This window comes from Somniosus microcephalus, unplaced genomic scaffold, assembly GCF_052327205.1.
Source record: "Somniosus microcephalus isolate GS21.2 unplaced genomic scaffold, FLI_Smic_1.0 unresolved_chr2, whole genome shotgun sequence".
Taxonomy (NCBI): domain Eukaryota; kingdom Metazoa; phylum Chordata; class Chondrichthyes; order Squaliformes; family Somniosidae; genus Somniosus; species Somniosus microcephalus.
This window is the reverse complement of record NW_028225180.1, coordinates 56,640,027-56,660,725: the sequence shown is the minus strand read 5'-3', so window position 1 is coordinate 56,660,725 and position 20,699 is coordinate 56,640,027. Positions and strand designations below refer to the sequence as shown.

The window sequence follows — 20,699 nt, the reverse complement described above, 5'->3', positions numbered from 1 at the left end:
CAAAAATAAAGGAAAAGATAATTTAGGGGAACACAGTAACTATGTAATTAAAGATCGAGGACACGTTAAATTAGAGGAATGCGGTAACAGTGTAATTAGAGATAGAGGACAGTGTAATTTAGGGGAACACAGTAACAGTGTAATTAGTGACAGAGGACGGGGTAATTTAGTGGAAAACAGTAACAGTGTAATTAGAGATAGAGGACAGTGTAATTCAGGGGATCAAAGCAACTGTTTAATTAGAGGTAGAGGACAGTATAACTTTGGGGAACACAGTAACTAAGTACGTGGAGATAGAGGACAGGGTAATTTAGTGCATCACAGTAGCTGTAATTATAGAGAGAGGAAAGGGTAATATAGGGGAACACAGTAAGTGTAATTAGAGGTAGAGGTCAGGTTAATTTAGGGGAACACAGTAATTGTGTAATTGGAAATAGAGGACTGGGTAATTTAAGGGAACACAGTAACTGTGTAATTAGTGAGAGAGGACAGCGTAATTTAGGGGAACAAAATAACTGTAATTAGTGATAGAGGTGAGGATAATTTAGGAGAACGCAGTTACTGTCTAATTCGAGATATAGGACAGGGTAATTTAGCTGACCACAGTAACTGCGTAATTAGAGAAAGAGAGCAGGCTAATTTAGGGGAACACAGTAAATGTGTAATTAGAGATAGAGGGCAGGGTAATTTAGGGGAAAAAAAACTAAGTTATTAGTGATAGATGACAGTGAAATTCAGGGGAACACAATAAGTGTGTAATTAGTGATAGAGGACAGAGGAATTTAGGGGAACACATTAATTGTAATTAGTGATAGAAGACAGGTAATTTAGGAGAACAAAGTAACTGTTTAATTAGACATAGAGGACAGGGTAATTTAGGTGAACACAGTAACTGTGTAATTAGAGATATAGGACAGGGCAATTTAGGGGAAAGCAGCAACTGTGTAATTAGAGAGAGGGGACAGTCTAATTTAGGTGAACACAGTAACTGTGTAATTAGAGATATAGGACAGGGCAATTTAGGGGAAAGCAGCAACTGTGTACTTAGAGAGAGGGGACAGTCTAATTTAGGTGAACACAGTAACTGTGTAATTAGAGATAGAGGGCAGGTAATTTAGGGAAAAGCAAACTATCTTATTAGTGATAGATGTCAGGGAAATTTCGGGGAACAAAGTAACCCTGTAATTAGAGATAGAGGGCAGCATAATTTAGGGGAACACAGTAACTATCTAATTAGAGATAGAGCGCAGGGTAATTTAGTGTTACACAGTAACTGTGTACTTACAGATTAAGGACAGGATAATTTAGGATAACACAGTACGTGTGTAATTAGTGATTGAGGAGAGGGTAATTTAGGGGAAGACAGTAACTGTGTAATTAGAAATTGAGGACAGTGTAATTTAGTGGAACACAGTAACTGTATAATTAGAGATAAAGGACTGGGTAATTCAGGGGATCAAAGTAACTGTTTAATTAATGATAGAGGGCTGGGTAATTTAGGGGAAAACAGTAACTTTGTAATTTGAGTTAGAGGACAGGGTACTATAGGGGATCAAAATAACTGTTTAAATAGAGATAGAGGACGGGGTACTCTAGAGGATCAAAGTAACTGTGTTCACATAACTTAACCCGTCCTCTGTCACTAATTGGACAGTTACTGTGCTCCCCTAAATTAACCTGTCTGCTATCTCTAATTAAACAGTTACTTTGATCCCCTAACTTACCCTGTCTGCGATCTCTAATTAAACAGTTACTGTGTTCCCCTTAATTTCCCTGCCCTCTATCTCTAATTACACAGTTACTGTGTTCCCCAAAATTACACTGTCCTCTATCTCGAATTACACAGTTACTGTGTTCCCCTAATTTTCCCTCTCATCAATCACTAACTACATTGTTAGTTTTCCCCAAAATTTCCCTGTCCTCTATCTCCAATTACACTTACTGTATTCTTCTATATTATCCTGCCCTCTATCTTTAATTATCATTACACTGTTGCACTAAATTTCCCTGTCCTCTATCACTAATTACACAGTTACCCTGTTCCCCTATATTACCCTGTTCTCTACCTTTAATTACAGTTACTGATTTCGCCTATATTACACTGCCTCTATCGCTAATTACAGAGTTACTGTGTTCCCCTAAATTACCCTACCCTCTATCTATAATAAAAAAGTAACTGTGTTCCCCAAAATTACCCTCTCTTCTATCTATAATTAAACAATTACTTTGATCCCCTGAACTACCCTGTCCTCTATCTCTATTTAAACAGTTACTTTGATCCCCTATAGTACCCTATCCTCTAACTCTAATTACAAACTTACAGTATTCCCCTAAATTACCCAGTCCTCTATCTTTAATTAAACAGTTATTTTGATCCCCTGAACTACCCTGTCCTCTATTTTAATTACACAGTTAATGTGTTCCACTATAGTACACTGTCCACAATCTCTAATTACACAGTTACTGTGTTCACCTAAATTACACTGACCTCTCTCTCTAATTACACATTTGTTGCTTTCCCCTAAATTACACTGTCCGATAACTTTAATTACACAGTTACTGTGTTCAGCTAAATTTCCCTGACATATATCTCTAATTATACAGGAACTGTGATCCCCTAAATTACCCTGTCCTCTATCACTAATTACACAGTCAGTGGTTCAACTAAATTACCCTGTCCAATATCCCTAATTATACAGTAACTGTGTTCACCTAAATTACCCTGTCCTCTGTCACTAATTACATTTATTGTGTTCCCATAAATTACCCTGTCCTCTATCTCTAATTACACAGTTACAGCGATCACCTAAATTACCCTCTCCTGTAACTCGAATTATACATTAACTGTGTTCCCCTAAATTTCCCTGTCCTTTATCTCTAATTACACAGTTACAGTGTTCACCTAAATTACCCTCTCCTGTAACTCTAATTATACATTAACTATGTTCCCATAAATTACCCAGTCCTCTATCACTAATTACATTTATTGTGTTCCCATAAATTACCCTGTCCTCTATCTCTAATTACACAGTTACAGCGATCACCTAAATTACCCTCTCCTGTAACTCGAATTATACATTAACTGTGTTCCCCTAAATTACCCTGTCCTTTATCTCTAATTACACAGTTACAGTGTTCACCTAAATTACCCTCTCCTGTAACTCTAATTACACTGTTAATGTGTTCACCTAAATTAACCTGTCCTCTACCTCTAATTATACAGTAACTGTGTTCCCCTGAATTACCCTGTCCTCTATCTCTTATCACAAAGTTACGATGTTCCCCTAAACCTCACTGCCCTCTATCACTAATTACACAGTTACTGTGTTCCCCTAAATTACCCTGTCCTCTATCACTAATTACACAGTTACTATGTTCCCCTAAACCTCACTGTCATCTATCACTAATTACATAGTTAGTTTTCCCCTAAATTACCCTGTTCTTTATCTCTAAAAACACTGACTGTGTTCTTCCATATTATCCTGTCGTCTGGCTCTAATTATACATACTGTGTTCTAATAAATTACCCCTTCCTTTATCACAAATTGAACAGTTACTGTGTTCCCCTAATTTACCCTGTGGCTATCTCTAATTAAACAGTTAGTTTGATCCCCTAAATTACCCAGTCCTCTATCTCTAATTACACGATACTGTGCTCCCCTAAATTACCCTGTCCTCTTTCTCTAATTACACTGTTGCTGTGTTCCCCTAATTTTCCCTCTCATCAGTCACTAACTACATAGTTAGTTTTCCCCTGAATTTCCCTGTCGTCTATCTCTAATTATACTTACTGTGTTCTTCTATATTATCCTGTCCACTATCTTTAATTATCATTACTGTTGCACTAAATTACCCTGTCCTCTATCACTAATTACGCAGTTCCCCTGTTCCCCTATATTACCCTCTTCTCTATCTCTATCTCTATTTACAGAGATACTGTGTTCCACTAAATTACCCTGCCCTCAATCTCTAATTACACAGTTACTGTGTTCCCCTAAATTACCCTGTCCTCTATCTCTATTTAAACAGTTACTTTGATCCCCTATAGTACCCTGTCCTCTAACTCATATTACAAATTTACAGTGTTCCCCTAAATTACCCAGCCCTCTATCATTAATTAAACAGTTACTTTAATCCCCTGAATTACCCTGTCCTTTATCTCTTATTATACAGTTACTGTGTTCACTAAAATACACTGTCCTCAATCTCTAATTACAGTGTTACTGTGTTCCCCTAAATACACTGTCCTCAATCTCTAATTACGCAGTTGCTGTGTTCCCCTAAATAAACTGTCCTCAATCTCTAATTACAGAGTTACTGTGTTCCCCTAAATTACCCCGCCCTCTATCTCTAATTACACAGTTACTGTGTTCACCATGTTACCCTGTCCTATATCTCTAATTACACAGTTACTGTATTCACCTAAATTACCCTGACCTATATCTCTTATTATACAGTTACTGTTTTCCCCGAAATTACCGTGTCCCCATCACTAATTACACAGTCAATGTGTTCACATAAATTACCCTGTCCTCTATCACTAATTACACAGTCTCTGTGTTCACCTAAGTTACCCTGTCTTCTATCACTAATTACACAGTCTCTGTGTTCACCTAAATTACCCTGTCCTCTATCACTAATTACACAGTCTCTGTGTTCACCTAAATTACCGTCCTATATGTCTAATTATACAGTTACTGTGTTCCTCTAAATTACGCTGTCCCCTATCTCTAATTACACTGTTACGGTATTCCACTAAATTAACGGGCCCTCTTTCTCTAATTACATAGTTACTCTGTTTCCCTAAATTAACCTTTTCTCTAACTATGAATACACAGTTACTGTGCTCCCCTGGATTAAACTGGAACACAGTCACTGTGTAATTAGAGAGAGAAGACAGGGAAATTAAGGGGAACACAATAACTGTTTAATTAGAAATAGAGGACAGTGTATGTTAGGAGAGCACAGTAAGAGTGTAATTGGTGATAGAGGAGAGTGTAGTTTAGGGAAACATAGTAACTGTGTAATTAGTGACAGAGGATGGGGTAATTTAGGGGAACACTGTAACAGTGCAATAAGAGATAGATGACAGGGTAATTTAGGGGATCAAAGCAACTGTTTAATTAGAGGTAGAGGACAGTATAATTTAGGGGAACACAGTTGCAAATCTGTTGGTCGGAGTATAAATCAGGAAATAGTTGGGGCTTGTAATAAGGGAACAGCTATAATCATGGGGGATTTTAACTTTCATATTGACTGGACTAATCAAATTGGGCATGGCAGCCTTGAGGAAGAGTTCATAGAGTGTATTAGGGACGGGTTCCTTGAGCAGTATGTAACTGAACCAACCAGGGGGCAGGCAATCTTAGATCTGGTCCTGTGTAATGAGACAGGATTAATAAAAAATGTCCTAGTGAAGGATCCCCTTGGAATGAGTGACCATAATATGGTTGAATTCCAAATTCAGTTTGAGGGTGAGAGAGTTGGATCTCAAACCAGCACACTGAACTTAAATAAAGGAGACTATGAAGGTATGAGAGTAGAATTGACTAAAGTGGACTGGGAAAACAGATTAAAGTGTAAGACGGTACAAGAGCAGTGGTCTACATTCAAGGAGATATTTCACATCTTTCAAGATAAATATATTCCACTGAGGAAAAAGGGGAGTAAAAGAAAAGACAGCCATCCGTGGCTTAGTAAAATAATAAAGGATAATATCCGACTGAAAACAAGGGCATATAAAGTAGCTAAATCGAGTGGGAGGATAGAAGATTGGGAAGCAATTAAAAGCCAGCAAACAATAACTAAAAGATTAATTAAGAAAGGGAAGATATATTATAAAAGTAAACTAGCAAAAAATATAAAAACAAAATCCAAGAGTTTCTACAGCTATATAGCAAGAAAAAGGGTGGCTAAAATGAACGTTTTCCTTTGGATGATGGGACCGGGAAACTAGTGGTGGGGAACATGGAGATGGCAAAGATGCTGAAAAAATATTTTTTATCAGTCTTTACAGTAGAGGACACTAAAAATATCCCAACACTGGACAAGCAGGGGGAAATGGGGGGGGGGGGAAGGAGCTAATGACGATTAAAATCACTAAGGAGATTGTACTCATTAAAATAATGTGACTTAAAGCGGATAAATCCACCGGACCTGATGGCCTGCATCCTAGGGTCTTGAGAGAAGTGGCGGTAGGGATTATGGATGCATTGGTGATTATTTTCCAGAACTCCCTGGACTCAGGAAAGGTCCCGGCAGGTTGGAAAACTGCTAATGTAACACCCTTATTTAAGAAGGGAAGTAGACAAAAAGCTTGAAACTATAGACCAATTAACCTAACATCTATGGTTGGCAAAATGTTGGAGTCCAATATTAAAAAAACAATAACAGAACATTTCGATAAACATAATTTAATAGGACAGAGTCAGCATGGTTTTATAAAAGGGAAGTCATTTTTGACATATTTGCTCTAATTCTTTGAGGATGTAACATACAGGGTGGATAAAGGGGAGATAGAGTAATAATAATAATAATAAAGAACACAGTATGAGTAATTAGAGATAGAGAACAGGTTAATTTAGGGGAACACAGTTACTGTGTAATTAGAGATAGAGGACACGGTAATTTAGGGGAACACAGTAACTGTGTAATTAAAGATAGAGGACAGGGTAATTTAGGGGATAACTATGTAATTAGTGATAGAGGACAGTGAAATTTAGGGGAATACAGTAGCCGTTTAATTAGAGATAGAGTGCAGGATAATTTAGGGAACACAGTAACTATATAATTAGAGAGAGAGGGCAGGGTAATTTAGGGGAAAACAAGCTATGTTATTAGTGATGGCTGACAGCGACAATATTGGAACAGAGTAATTGTTTAATTAGAGATGGAGGGAAGGATAATTTAGGGGAACACATTAAGTATGTAATTATAGATAAAGGGTAGGGTAATTTAGGGCAACACAGTAACTGTGTAATTCGCGATAGTGTACAGGATAATTTAGGCGATCATGATAACTGTGTAATTAGTGATAGAGGGCAGGGTAATTTAGGGGAACACAGTAACTGGGTAATTAGCGATAGAGGACAGAATAATTTAGGCGAACATCATAACTCTGTACTTTGTGATAGAGGTCAGGGTAATTTAGTGCAACAAAGTAATGATAATTAGAGATAGAGGTCAGGATAACATAGAAGAACAGAGTAAGTTTAATTATAGATAGAGGACTGTGTAATTTAGGGGAAAATGGTAACTCTGTAATTAGAGTTAGAGGACAGGGTAATTTAGGAGAAGACAGTCACTGTGCAAATAGGGATTGAGGACAGGGTGACTTATGGGACCACTGTAACGGTGTAATTAGCGATAGAGGCAGTGTCATTTAGGGGAACTCAGTAACTGTAATTAAAGATAGAGGACAGGTTAATTTAGGCGAACATGAAAACTGTGTAATTAGTGATAAAGAGAGCAGGGTAATTTAGTGCAATACAGTAACGATAATTAGAGAGAGATGACAGGATGATATAGAGGAACACATTAAGTGTAATTAGAGATAGAGCACAGGGTAATTTAGGGGAAAACTAACTATGTAATTAGTGATAGATGACAGGGAAATTTAAGGGGAACACAGTAACTGTGTAATTAGAAATAGAGGACAGGTTAATTTGGGGGCTCAGAATAACTCTGATTAGAGATAGAGGGCAAGTTATTCACGGGAACACAGTAACTGTGTGATTAGAGATAATGGGCAGGTTATTCAGGGGAACACAGCAACTGTGTGATTAGAGATAGAGGGCAGGGTAATCAGGGGAGCACAGTAACTCTGTAATTAGTGATAGAGGCCATGGTAATCAGGGGAGCACAGTAACTCTGTAATTAGTGATAGATGGCAGAGTAATTTGGGGACATGGAAGGCTATTCACCGTTTAATAACAAATAGAGATCACAGGAATGCCAGGAGCACACAACAACACTTCAATGTGAATAGCAAAATAGAGCGGAGCTGGAAATCTGAAATAACAACAGAAAATGCTGGAAACACTCAGCAGTTCAGGCCGCATGGAGGAGAGACAATTAAAAGCAACGTTTCAGATTGAACCCTTCATCAGAATTGGAAAAGTTTAGGGAAGAGTGATTTTTAAGTATTGGCTGTTTAATTAGAAACGAGGTCGAGAATCACAACCATATGGAATGGAATTTGACACGGTAATGCAATTGTTAACTTTGCTTTCTATTTTACTTTTTGATTTTGGATGATGTGATTGATTGCATATCGACTTCTCACGATTGTAGCTGGGTGCAGATGCATCGCATCTGAGTCTGATGGAGTGAAAACCTCTGCATGAAGCCTGACTGGTGCCTTATGTACGATTGATCGTCTGATTCCAGTTAAATGAGAATGTGACTGCTACACAGACTTACTCGAAACTCATAATCACTTCCGTAGAAGCTGGATGATAGCCGGATTGGCAAAGCCTGGGCTCCACAGAGACTTGAAACCAAGTGGAGTTTGGCTTTTACAGAAGCTCAGGATCAAGTGGAACTCTGAAGAGGGTTAAGAGGGCACTTAATCACAATTAATAAATGAAGCTCATTCACAAAGTACTGAAGCTATTGTCAGCGAAAGGTTTTCAATCAGCTTCTTGAACATTGAATTGAGGTGGCATAGGTATATTAGCACAAAGTATAAGCAATAGTAATTAATCATACAATTAAAAGTACTAACTACAATCACATCTGCTGATTGTTGGTTGGGGATTCAAACGTGTTGTAATTCTGAACTCAGTTTCTTGGGCCATTGCGAATGCTCAGTCCAAACGGTCACATTTCCACTGCCTCTTCGTATCAATCCTCACAATTTTGCATTATCTATTCATATAGAAGTAAAAATACAACTCTATATAAGGGAAATTTAACGGTCTCATCTTTTTATCATAAATGATAGTTTTCTATACTTAAAGAGCACGTTTTCCTTTGGGCTGACCCGTATAATTACCTTAGTTCATTATATTAACAATAATTTCACTCTTGTTCCTTTAATTGCTATTCGACCAAGTTTAATTATAACTCTGTCTTTATTTCTGTACTATTTGTACAAATTAACATGCCAAGGCTCCTTCAGCAGCACCTTCCAAATCCACGAACTTTTCCACCTAGAATGACAAGGGCATCAGGCTCAGGGGAACACCACCACCTCCAAGTTCCACTCCAAGTCACACACCATCCTGACTTGGAAGTATATCGCCGTTCCTTCTTCATCGCTGTGTCAAAATCTTGGAACTCCCTACCTAACAGCACTTTAGGAATACCTTCACCACATGGACTGCAGTGGTTCAAGTCGGCGTCTCACCAGCACCTTCTCAAGGGCAATTAGGGATGGGCAATAAATGCTGGCCTTGCCAGCAGTCCCACATCCCATGAACGAATAAAAAAATTATGATGACATTCCAGATGTTTTCCTTTACATAATTAACAGATTTCCAACACTGTTATCAAATGAGTAAAGTTCTATGAAATATATGAATCAGTTTAAAATGATATTACTTTACTTACATTTCTTCTTACTGCATCCTGAATCTGATCATTGCTGCAGGGTGAACCCTCGGTCATCAGCTCAGCGCTACTTTAAATTAACTGCTTAAGAGGCAAAGGCTAAAGGTAAACATTAATACATTAAGATAAACAAATACAGTATAACATTAGCAGACTTCAGGACAGTCTGATTATCTCTTCCCGTACAGTGCCCTCCATCGTAGGATTAGAGTATTTAATGTCAGCATTAAACTATATCTCATCCGCAACGTATATCTATCGCGGTCTATTCTTCTGTGCAGATCTCTACCCATTGGTTTTAAACATTAAACTCTCCACAACCACATTAACCTTTTCAAGTTGGGTTGTTTTCAGCATGATTGACCGTGTCTTGGACCTGTTCACCATAGCATCTTCATCATGAATACCGCATCATGAATATCACAAGCTAATTGCTTCCTGCCCAATGCGTCACCTCTGCATACGCAGCGAAAATCCAATATCATGCAGCGCAATACATCCGACACAAAACATTCCTGCCCTTTCTGTCAATCCGGGTGGGGGGAGGGTCGGATTCTGTAGGTGTTAGATTTCAAGATATCAACTACATTCTTCTAATTATTCAATTTAATCAAGAACACAACCATGTCAAACGGAAAGCTATCAGTTAACCATCTTATCTAAAATTTCTTGACTTTCACGAGATTGTGCATTGACTTATATCTTTCTACGAGTCGTGCCAAGGTGGCTTACGTTAAGAAGGGACGTGATAGCATAGATAGAATGAGAGAGTTTGCATTAGTTCAGGATCAAGAACTAACTGCCATAGATAAAGGAATAAATGGAAGTAATTTAGAACTGCGAGTAGGGTAACCCTCTTTACATGGAGAGTTGTGAGGCTGTGGAATTCACAGGGGGAGAAATTATCGCCATTTCAAGTTTAAATTGTATATATCAATCAATAAAAATAGGTTGATGGGATGTTGAGATCAGGGGGTTTAAAGTGAATGGAACTATTTTCTCGGGTGCTGTGTAAACGCGGACACGAACTCTTTGGCTAAAATGATCTGTTCCCCTGTTATCAATTCTACAACATTTCGGTGACCAGTTTGGGTTTTAAGTAAACATCTGTGAATAAAGATGTCTAGTGTCACATTGACGAGTCAAGTTCCTACTGTCTCCATCATTAGACACTGATCAGGAGCCGGGACTCCGTTCTATTGGTCCAGGAGACAATGGGGGGAGGAGTCTGATGGGGAGACCAGCGCCTGCAACATTCACACCAAGATTACAGAATTACAGAAAACCACGATTGTATCACATAGATTCTACATTAAAGAAACCTTTAACTATTAATTATACTGGGGCGTCTCATTCCAGTAACTACGGTGTGAGGCAGTTAACGCTGACGCCCACATGTTCTACTCCACTGCTGAAGCTCAGTCATAACTGTTCTCTTTGGATCTTGAGCGGGACGTGCGCTGTTTTAGCGGGTCCCGTTTATGTTCATCCGGGGAAAGCAGCAGACATCAAACACAAGGCATAAAGTGAAGTAACTGTTCTCTGAGGCCTTTTAATTTTCACTACAGCAAACCAAAGTATTTGCTCTCTAGTTTGGACCAGAAACTTTGTTTTATTTTTTAATTTATTTGCAAATAAATGACCAAGGAGTTTTCATCAGCTGCTTCAGCTCTTCCCTGAATTTAGTTTGTGTAGCTGCATAAATGCACGTGTTTGTACAGGAACTCAAATACATGAGCATATATCCGGTTTCAGTGGCAATATAGGCAGAGTCTGCATAATCTCCTTTGTAATGCACGGTGCTTATCAGACTGGTAGTTATATAAGTAACGTTAGTTGTCAGCCACAACAATATAAAACTGCCCGATACAGAGAACAGTAAAATGATCGATTTCCTTCGGCTCTCCATCTCTGGATCGCTCTGATTCTCACTGCTGTGACCCCGGAGTCCCCTGCGGGCTCGACTGGCCACTAAAATACGTCTGGCTGTCAAACAATTAAACAGTAATATCAAAGCAAAACTAAGCCAAGTAAAACAAATGCTTTGTAACCAGGAAAACATCACACCTACAGGCGATGAAATAAACTCCGCTCTGGAGCGGCAACCCCAGTGAACATTGTTAAATATTCGCTCAGGTTCAAATGCAAACCAAAACAGGAGGCTCTGTAAACAGATCAGGACAGAGACCGTTGTTATAACCGCGGCTGCAGTTCTTACTGTGCAATACTTGGATTTAAACTTCTTACAACATATAGCTACAAATCGGTCAAATGTGAACGAGACTGTAAACCACACCGACAGATAGAGTGCGACACATTGCAGGTATATAATGAACTTACAGGCAGCAGTTAACGACAGGAATGTATGTGGAATGTAATAACGTAAAATGCGGTTCACTAATACATTGACGATCATGACCAGTAGATCTGCTGTTGCCATGGCCACCATGTAGACAGAGATACATTTGGAAAGGCCGCAGTTTCCTCTGGAGAGAATCACGATTGTCAGTAGGTTCGCTGTAAGAAGGAGCAACAAGAGGTCAGTAACGGGATCATTCAGATAAATCTCACAGATTATTGTGGGGAAATGTTCAGATGTGTCCCTATTTAGCGTTAAGCGCACGGATTTTTTCATTAATATAGGCGATGGTGAAGACACTTTATTTAAAGGAAAGAAATCTCTGAACATTCAATATCGAGGGGCTGAAAACCGGCCGTCCGTCCAGCAAACTTCAGTCAAGTATTAAATATAATTACACGGCAATTAATGGAAAGATATAATTCAAATAAAATATTCAACTCCGATAAAAAAAACATTCAAATTATACTCAAACGCAGCCAAGAGGAGGGGAGCTCCTTCCTGAGCGGAAATGATTTCGTAAAATACCTTTCAAAATCCCCTGTTGGGTGGAAGTTTCTGCAGTCCGAGAAATTATCAACTTAATGTAGACAGGGAACAACGGCACAAAAGACGTGATTACGATGGGCACTGAGCAACACATTCTTTTCTTAGCTATGTGTTGTTGGAGAGGCCGGGGAATCAGCCTCGCCCTCCCTCAGTATAGGGAGGAACATTGAGCGCCCGGTGCCCGCGATCCAGCGACCGGAACAGCGCCTCAGCGGTCGCGCGGGCGACTGGGATTGCCGTTGATTTTCACCGACTGATCCCGGTGAATAAATGACTCTGCAGTGTGGACATTCTCGGAATCTGTTACATTAACACTGAGATAGTCAACAGGTATTAGGCAACAGTATACATTGACTTATCGGAAATGCCAAATGCTGCGAGGACATGGTAGTAAATGTCCCGTACCTGTAGAATTATTGGCCGTGCCATTGTTTTGAAGATTTGTGTGAATTCTGAGCTGCTTTACAGTTCCGGCTGGAGTGTTTCTGAGATCTGTAAATGCTCCCCCTTTATAGAACAATCGGTGCCCCGGTGGGACAATCCGGTTACACAATAATTGGCTTTAGTTACAGTCACTTAACAAAGAAGGAGCGATTTTCAACGTCAGTGCGCCCGGGCCGCCAATGGGGAAATTGAACAGCTCAGTCCATGAAACTCCGTCCATTGACATCAATTAACGGAAAGTAATCCCAGAGGGACTGCACTCTGAGCGTGTCCAGTAAACCCTGAAGGATAAAGCAATCATTCCCCCGGACACTGCGTTGATTTCTTGGAGGCTCATCTTAATTTGGTGAAATCGTCACTCATCCATTGCCTAATTAAAATGTGTTTTTTACTGTGATGATGAATGATGCTGAATCGGCTCTAACATTACTGATGGTGACGCTACTCCAACATTAATGGTGATGACTCTACTGTATCATTAATGTTGGTTAACCTACTCTAACATTACTGGTGGTGACCCTACTCTAACATTAATTGTCCTGGCCCTACTCTAACTTTAGTGGTGGTGACTCTACTCTATCATGACTGTTGGTGACTCTACTCTATCATGACTGTTGGTGACTCTACTCTATCATGACTGTTGGTGACTCTACTCTATCATGACTGTTGGTGACTCTACTCTATCATTACTGTTGGTGACTCTACTCTAACGTCACTGGTGGTGCCCTTGCTCCAACATTACTGGTGAAGACACTACTCTAACAAACTGGTGATGACCCTACACTTACATTATTGGTGGTGCCTGTACACTAACATGACTGGGGGAGACCCTACACAAACATTACTTGCGGTGACTCTACTTTAACATGACTGGGGTGACCCTACTCTAACATTAATGGCTATGCCCCTACTGTTACATTCCTGCTGGTGACTCTACGATCCTATTACTGGTGCTTACATGGCTCTAATATTACTGTAGTTGACCCTAATCACAATTATTCCTGGTGATCCGATTCTAATATTGCTGGTAGTGACTCTTCTCAAATGTTACTAATCTAAGCTAATGGGTGGTGACTCATCGCTACCATTACTGCTTCTGACGTTTTTTTTATTTGCTCACGGGATGTTGGTGTGCTAAGTCAAGGCCAAATGTTATTGCCCATCACTAATTGCCCTTGAGAATTTGGTGGTGAGCCGCCTTCTTAAACCGCTGCTGTCCATTTGTTGAAAGTCCTCCCACAGTGCTGCTAGGGTGGGATTTCCAGGATCTTGACCGAACAACGACGAAGAAACGGTGATATAATTCCAAGTCTGAATAGTGTGTAACTTGGAGGGGCACTGGCAGGTGGCATTTCACAATGCGCCTGCTATCCTTGTCCTTCCAGGCAACAGAGTTTGCATGTTTGGGAGGGGCTGTTGAAGAAACTTTGTGAGTTGCTGCAGTACATGGTACATACTGCAGTTACAGTGCACCGGTGGTGGACAGAGTGAATGGTTAAAGTGGTAAATCGGTGCCAATCAAGAGAGCTGCTTTGTCCTGGATGGTGTTGAGCTTCTGCAATGTTGTTGGAGCTGCACTCATCAAGGCAAGTGGCGAGTATTCCATCACACTCCTGCCTTGTAAATGGGAGAAAGAATTTGGGGAGTCAGGAGGTGGGAGACTCGCCGCAGAACACCCGACCTCTGACCTGTTCTTGCAGCCACATTAATTATTTGGCTCCTCCTGTTAATTTTCTGGTCATTGGTGTCTCCTACGATGTTTGTGGTGGGAGTTTCGACAATGGTAATGCCGTTGACTTTCAAGGGGAGGTGTTTACACTCACGCTTTTTGGATTTTTTCATTTCCTGGCATATGTCTGTCAGCAATATTTCTTACCATTTTTCAGCCCAAGCCTGCAAGTTATCCTGCTCTCGCTGCATGTGGGCTTCATTATCCCAAGAACTATGAATAGAATGGAACACTCTGTAATCAGCAGCAAACATCCGGACTCTTCTGTTCTTATGATGGCTGGAACTTCAATGATGAAGCTGCTGCAGATGGTTGTGTCTCGAACACTGCCCTGAGGAAATACTTCAGCGATGTTCTGTGGCTGATATGACTGACCTGCAACAATCTTCCTTTTTGCTAGGTATAACTGCAGCCAGAGAATTGTTTTCCCCCTGAAACCCATTTACGTCAATTTTACCAGGGCTGCTGGACGTCACACTCGGTCAAATGCTGTTTGATGTCCAGGGCAATCATCGTTACCTCACCTCTGGAATTCTGATCCTTTGTCCATGTTTGGAATAAGCTGTAATGAGATCTGGAGCCATGTTAATGTGGTGGAAACCAAACTGAGCATCCATGATCAGGTTATTGATCATTAAGGGACACTTGATAGCAATGGCGACTACACCTTCCATCACTTTGCTGATAATTGACAGTAATGTGATGAGGCACTAATTGGTCGAATTTGATGTGTCCTGCTTATTGTTGACAGGTCATTCCGGGGTAATTTTTCACTATATCGGTAGATGCCAATGTTGTAGTTGTACTGAAAGAGCTTGGCTAGAAGTGCAGCTGGATCTGGAGCACAAATCTGCAGCACCACAGCCCGGAGGCTGTCGGGCCACAGACTTTGCCGTATCCAATGCGCTCAGTCATTTCTTGATGTCACATGGAGTGAATCGAATTGGATGAAACTGACATTGGCCCAGAAATTCGGGTCGGCGGCTTCCCGCGGGTGCGAGCCCCCGACCTGCACTTACCCTGCGCGCCAGCCGTTGAGCTGTGGGCCCGAGTGGAATTCCGATCCGGGGCCTGGTCCAGCTGCCGGTGGACAGTGCTTGCGTATCCCAGGGGCGCAGTTGGTTCAATGTGTCTCCTGGGATCACGTGAGCCATGGAGAGCCAATCGGAGCAGGGAATGCTCCATTCATAAGATTGACAGGAAGAGCTGTCAAAACTTACAAATACCTCAGCCCGAAAATAGCACTAAATCTTCAAATAAATGTTTTGAAAAATTCACATTTTTTAAATAAACTAAAAATTGCATGAAATAACTATTTTAAACAATCATTTAAATTTTAGAAAAAAATAATTTTATTTTCTAACGGGTCTAAAAATACACTTACCTTGCTTTAAAGTATATAAAAATAATAAACCTGTGGAAAAAAATGTTTTAATTTTAATTAATTCACCACTTACCTTGTAAAACGCAGCCCTAACTTCTGGAGACCTATCCTCCCAGGAAAACCTGCAAAAAAAATCTAAGTTTGATGTGCACGCGCAGCCTCTCCCGTGCACGCATTCGACCTCTGAACCCCTTCGTTCAGGGGAACAGAAGTTCCCGTTTCCCGCGCATGCGCAGTGCATGTAGGAAACCGGCACTTCCATTGGGCTTACAGGTGAGTACCCCGTGCGTACTCACCCATGGAGACCCGAATTTCTGGGCTAATTGTGAAGGTCGTGATCTCAGGTGCAGGCCGAGACGGTTCATCCACTCGGCAATACTGGCTGAAGAAGGTTGCAAAGGCCCTGGCTTGATGGTAACAGCACAATGAGGGATATGCCGTGCCATGAGTTTACAGGTTCAGGTGTAATACAATGCTGCTGCTGCTGATGGCCACGCGCCTCACCGAGCCCAGCTTGAAGCTGCTAGGTCTTATCTGATTCTATCCCATTTAGCATGGGATTCCATCTCCACAAGGACTGTGCGCTGGTCACTGCTATCAGTGCTATAATGGTCAGATGCATCTGCAACAGGTAGATGGTGAGGACGAGGTCAAGTAGTTTTTACTCTCGTGATTGTTCTCTCACCACCTGCCAAAAGCCCAGTCCGGCAGCGAGCGTCCAAGGCTCCTCTATCACCATCCATGGGTATGTGCTGTCCCACCAGCAGGAGAAACCTCCAAGATGTGCCAACAGCATGGTGTACAGCCGTGAAGTTGCGGCACTGGGAATACTCTACATTGACTTCGGCCCTCATGAAGTCTCATGCTATCAAGCCAAACATGGGCAAGCAAACCTCATGCTGATTACCACATACCAGCCTCCGTCAGTGACGAAGAAGTGCTCTATCATGTTGAACACCATTGGAAGAAACACTAAGGGTAGCAAGGGCACAGAATGTTCTCTGAGATGCGGACCTAAATGTCCAAAATCAAAACTGGCTCAGTAGCACCTCTACTGACCGAATTGGCCGACTCCAGAAGGGAATAGGGAAGGCAGTGGCGTAGTGGTTATGTCACTAGATTAGTTAAGCCAGAGGCTCAGTCAAATGCTCTGAGGATTTGGTTCAAATCCCACCATGGCAGCTGGTGGAATTTAAATTCAATTTAATTTAATTCTGGAATTAAATGTTAGTCTTAGTAATGGCGACCATGATACAATTGTTGCAAAAACCCATCTGGTTCACTAATGTCCTTTAGGAAAGGAAATCTGCCGTCCTTACCTGGTCTGGCCTACATGTGACTCCAGACCAACAGCAATGTGGTTGACTCTTAATGCCCTCTAAAATGGCCTAGCAAGCCACTCAATTGTAATCAACTGCTACGAAAAACAATAAGAATAAAACTGAACGGACCACCTGGCATCGACCTCAGCACCGGAAACGACAATGGCAAACCCAGCCTTGTCGACCTGCAAAGTCCTCCTTTCCAACATCTGGGTGCTTGTGCATAATTGGGAGAGCTGTCCCGCAGACTAGTCAAGCAACAGCCTGACATAGTCATAATTACCGAATCATACCTTACAACCAATGTCCCAGACGTCACCATCCCTGGGTATGTCCAGACCCACCAGAGGTGGTGGCACCATGGTATACAGTCGGGAGGGAGTAGCCCTGGGAGTCCTCAACATTGACTCAGGACCCCAGGAGATCTCATGGCATCAAGTCAAACATGGGCAAGGAAACCTCCTACCGCCCTCCCTCAGCTGATGAATCAGTACTCCTTCATGTTGAACACCAATTGGAAGACGCACTGAGAGTTGCAAGGGCACAAAATGTCCTCTGGTAGGGGGGACTTCAATGGCCATCACCAAGAGTGGCTCGGTAGCACCGAGATGGCCGAGTCCTAAAGGACATAGCTGCCAGACTGGGTCTGCGACAGATGGTGAGGGAGAAACCTACTTGATCTCGCCCTCACCAATCTACCTGTTGCAGATGCATCTGTCCATGACAGCATTGGTGGAAGTGACCACCGCACAGTCCTTGTGGAGACGAAGACCCGTCTTCATGTTGAGGATACCCTCCACCGTGGTGTGTGGCACTACCACCGTGCTAAATGGGACAGATTTTGAACAGATCTGGCAGCTCAAAACTGGGCATCCATGAGGCGCTGTGGGGCAGCAGCAGAATTGTATTCAACCACAATCTGTAACCTCATGGCCCGGCATATCCCTCACTCTACCATTACCATCAAGCCGGGAGATCAACCCTGGTTTAATGAAGAGTGCAGAAGAGCATGCCGGAACAGCACCAGGCATACCAAAAAATGAGGTGTCAACCTGGTGAGGCTACAACACAGGACTACTTGCATGCCAAACAACGGAAGCAAAATGCGATAGACAGAGCTAAGATGATCGTACAACCATCGGATCAAATCAAAGCTCTGCAGTCCTGCCACATCCAGTCATGAGTGGTGGAGGACAATTAAACAGTTAACAGGAGGGGGAGGCTCCAAAAATATACCCATCCTCAATGATGGTGGAGCCCAGCATGTGAGTGCAAAAACAAAGCTGAAGCATTTGCAACTATCTTCAGCCAGAAATGCCGATTGAATGATCCATCTCGGCCTCCTCCTGAGGTCCCCAGCATCACAGATGCCAGTCTTCAGCCCATTCAATTCACTCCACGTGATGTCAAGAAACGGCTGAAGACACTGGATTCTGCAAAGGCTATGGGCCCTGAAAACATTCCGGCAATAGTACTGAAGACTTGTGCTCCAGAACTAGCTGCGCCCCTAGCCAAGCTGTTCCAGTACAGCTACAACACTGGCATCTACCCGGCAATGTGGAAAATTGCCCAAGTGTGTCCTGTCTAGAAAAAGCAGGACAAATCCGACCCGGCCAATTACCATCCCATCAGTTTACTCTCAATCATCAGGAAAGTGAAGGAAGCTGTCATCGACAGTGCTATCAAGCAGCACTTACCCAGCAATAACCTGCTAACTGACGCCCAGTTTGGGTTCTGCCAGGGCCACTCAGCTTCTGACCTCATTACAGCGTTGGTCCAAACATGGACAAAAGAGCTGAACTCAAGAGGTGAGGTGAGAGTGACTGCCCTTGACATCAAGGCAGCATTTGATCGAGTGTGGCATCAAGGAGCCCTAGCAAAACTGAAGTCAATGGGAATCAAGGGGAAAACTCTCCATTGGTTGGAATCATACCTAGCACAAAGGAAAAGTTGGCTGTGGTTGTTGGAGGTCATTCATCTCAATCACATGACATCACTGCAGGAGTTCCTCAAGGCAGTGTCCTCGGCCCAACCATCTTCAGCTGTTTCATCAATGACCTTCCCTCCATCATAAGGTCAGAAGTGGGGATGTTCGCTGATGATTGCACACTGTTCAGCACCATTCGAGACTCGTCAGATACTGAGGCAGTCCGTGTCCATATGCAGCAAGACCTGGACAACATTCAGACTTGGGCTGACAAGTGGCTAGTAACATTCGCACCACACAAGTGCCAGGCAATGACCATCTCCAACAAGCGAGACTCTAACCATCTCCCCTTGACTTTCAATGGCATTACCATCGCTGAATCCCCCACTATCAACATCCTGGGGGAGTTACCATTGATCAGAAACTGAACTGGACCAGCCATAAAAATATTGTGGCTACAAGAGCAGGCCAGTGGCTGGGAATTCTGCAGCGAATGTCTCACCTCCTGACTCCCCAAAGCCTTTCCACCATCTACAAGGCACAAGTCAGGAGTGTGATGGAATACTCTCCACTTGCCTGGATGAGTGCAGCTCCAACAACACTCAAGAAGCTCAACACCATTCAGGATAAAGCAGCCCGCTTGATTGGCACTCCATACACCTTCAACATTCACTCCCTCCACCACCGGCGCACTGTGGCTGCAGTGTGTACCATCTACAAGATGCACTGCAGCAAATCGCCAAAGCTCCTTCAACAGCACCTTCCAAACCCGCGACCTCCACCACTTAGAAGGACAAGGGCAGCAGACGCATGGGAACATCACCACCTACAAGTTCCCCTCCAAGCCACACACAATCCTGACTTGGACCTGTATCGCCGTTCCTTCACTGTCACTGGGCCAAAATCCTGTAACTCCCTTCCTAACAGCATTGTGGGTGTACCTACACCATATGGACTGCAGCGGTTCAAGAAGGCGGCTCACCACCATCTTCTCAAGGGCAATTAGGGATGGGCACTAAATGCAGGCCTAGCTAGCCAGCGACGCCCACATCCCATCAATGAATAACAATAGTTGCCAGACTGAGCTTGGGGCAGGTGGTGAGAGAAACAACACGAGGGAAAACTTACTTGACCTCGTCCACAGCAATCTACTTGTCGCAGATGCATCTGTCCATGACAGTACATCTAGGAGAGACCACCGCACGGTGCTTGTTGAGACGAAGTGCCGTCTATACACTGCGGAGAACTTCCAACGTGTTGTGTGGCACTAGCACCTTGCTAAATGATTCAGAACAGAATTAGCAGCTCAAAACTTAGCTTCTACTAGACGCCGTGGGCCATCAGCAGCCACAAAATTGGATAAGGCCACAATCTGTAAAGCCATGGTGCAAGATTATCATGCATTAATTGGATTTTAGAATATTGATTTAATA

General features: G+C 42.2%; 1 pseudogene; it reads right to left on the bottom strand.

The window, feature by feature from the left end:
• Nucleotides 1-11,164: 11,164 nt before the first annotated feature.
• Nucleotides 11,165-15,075, bottom strand: LOC147092678 (putative G protein-coupled receptor 139; annotated as a pseudogene).
• Nucleotides 15,076-20,699: the final 5,624 nt, after the last annotated feature.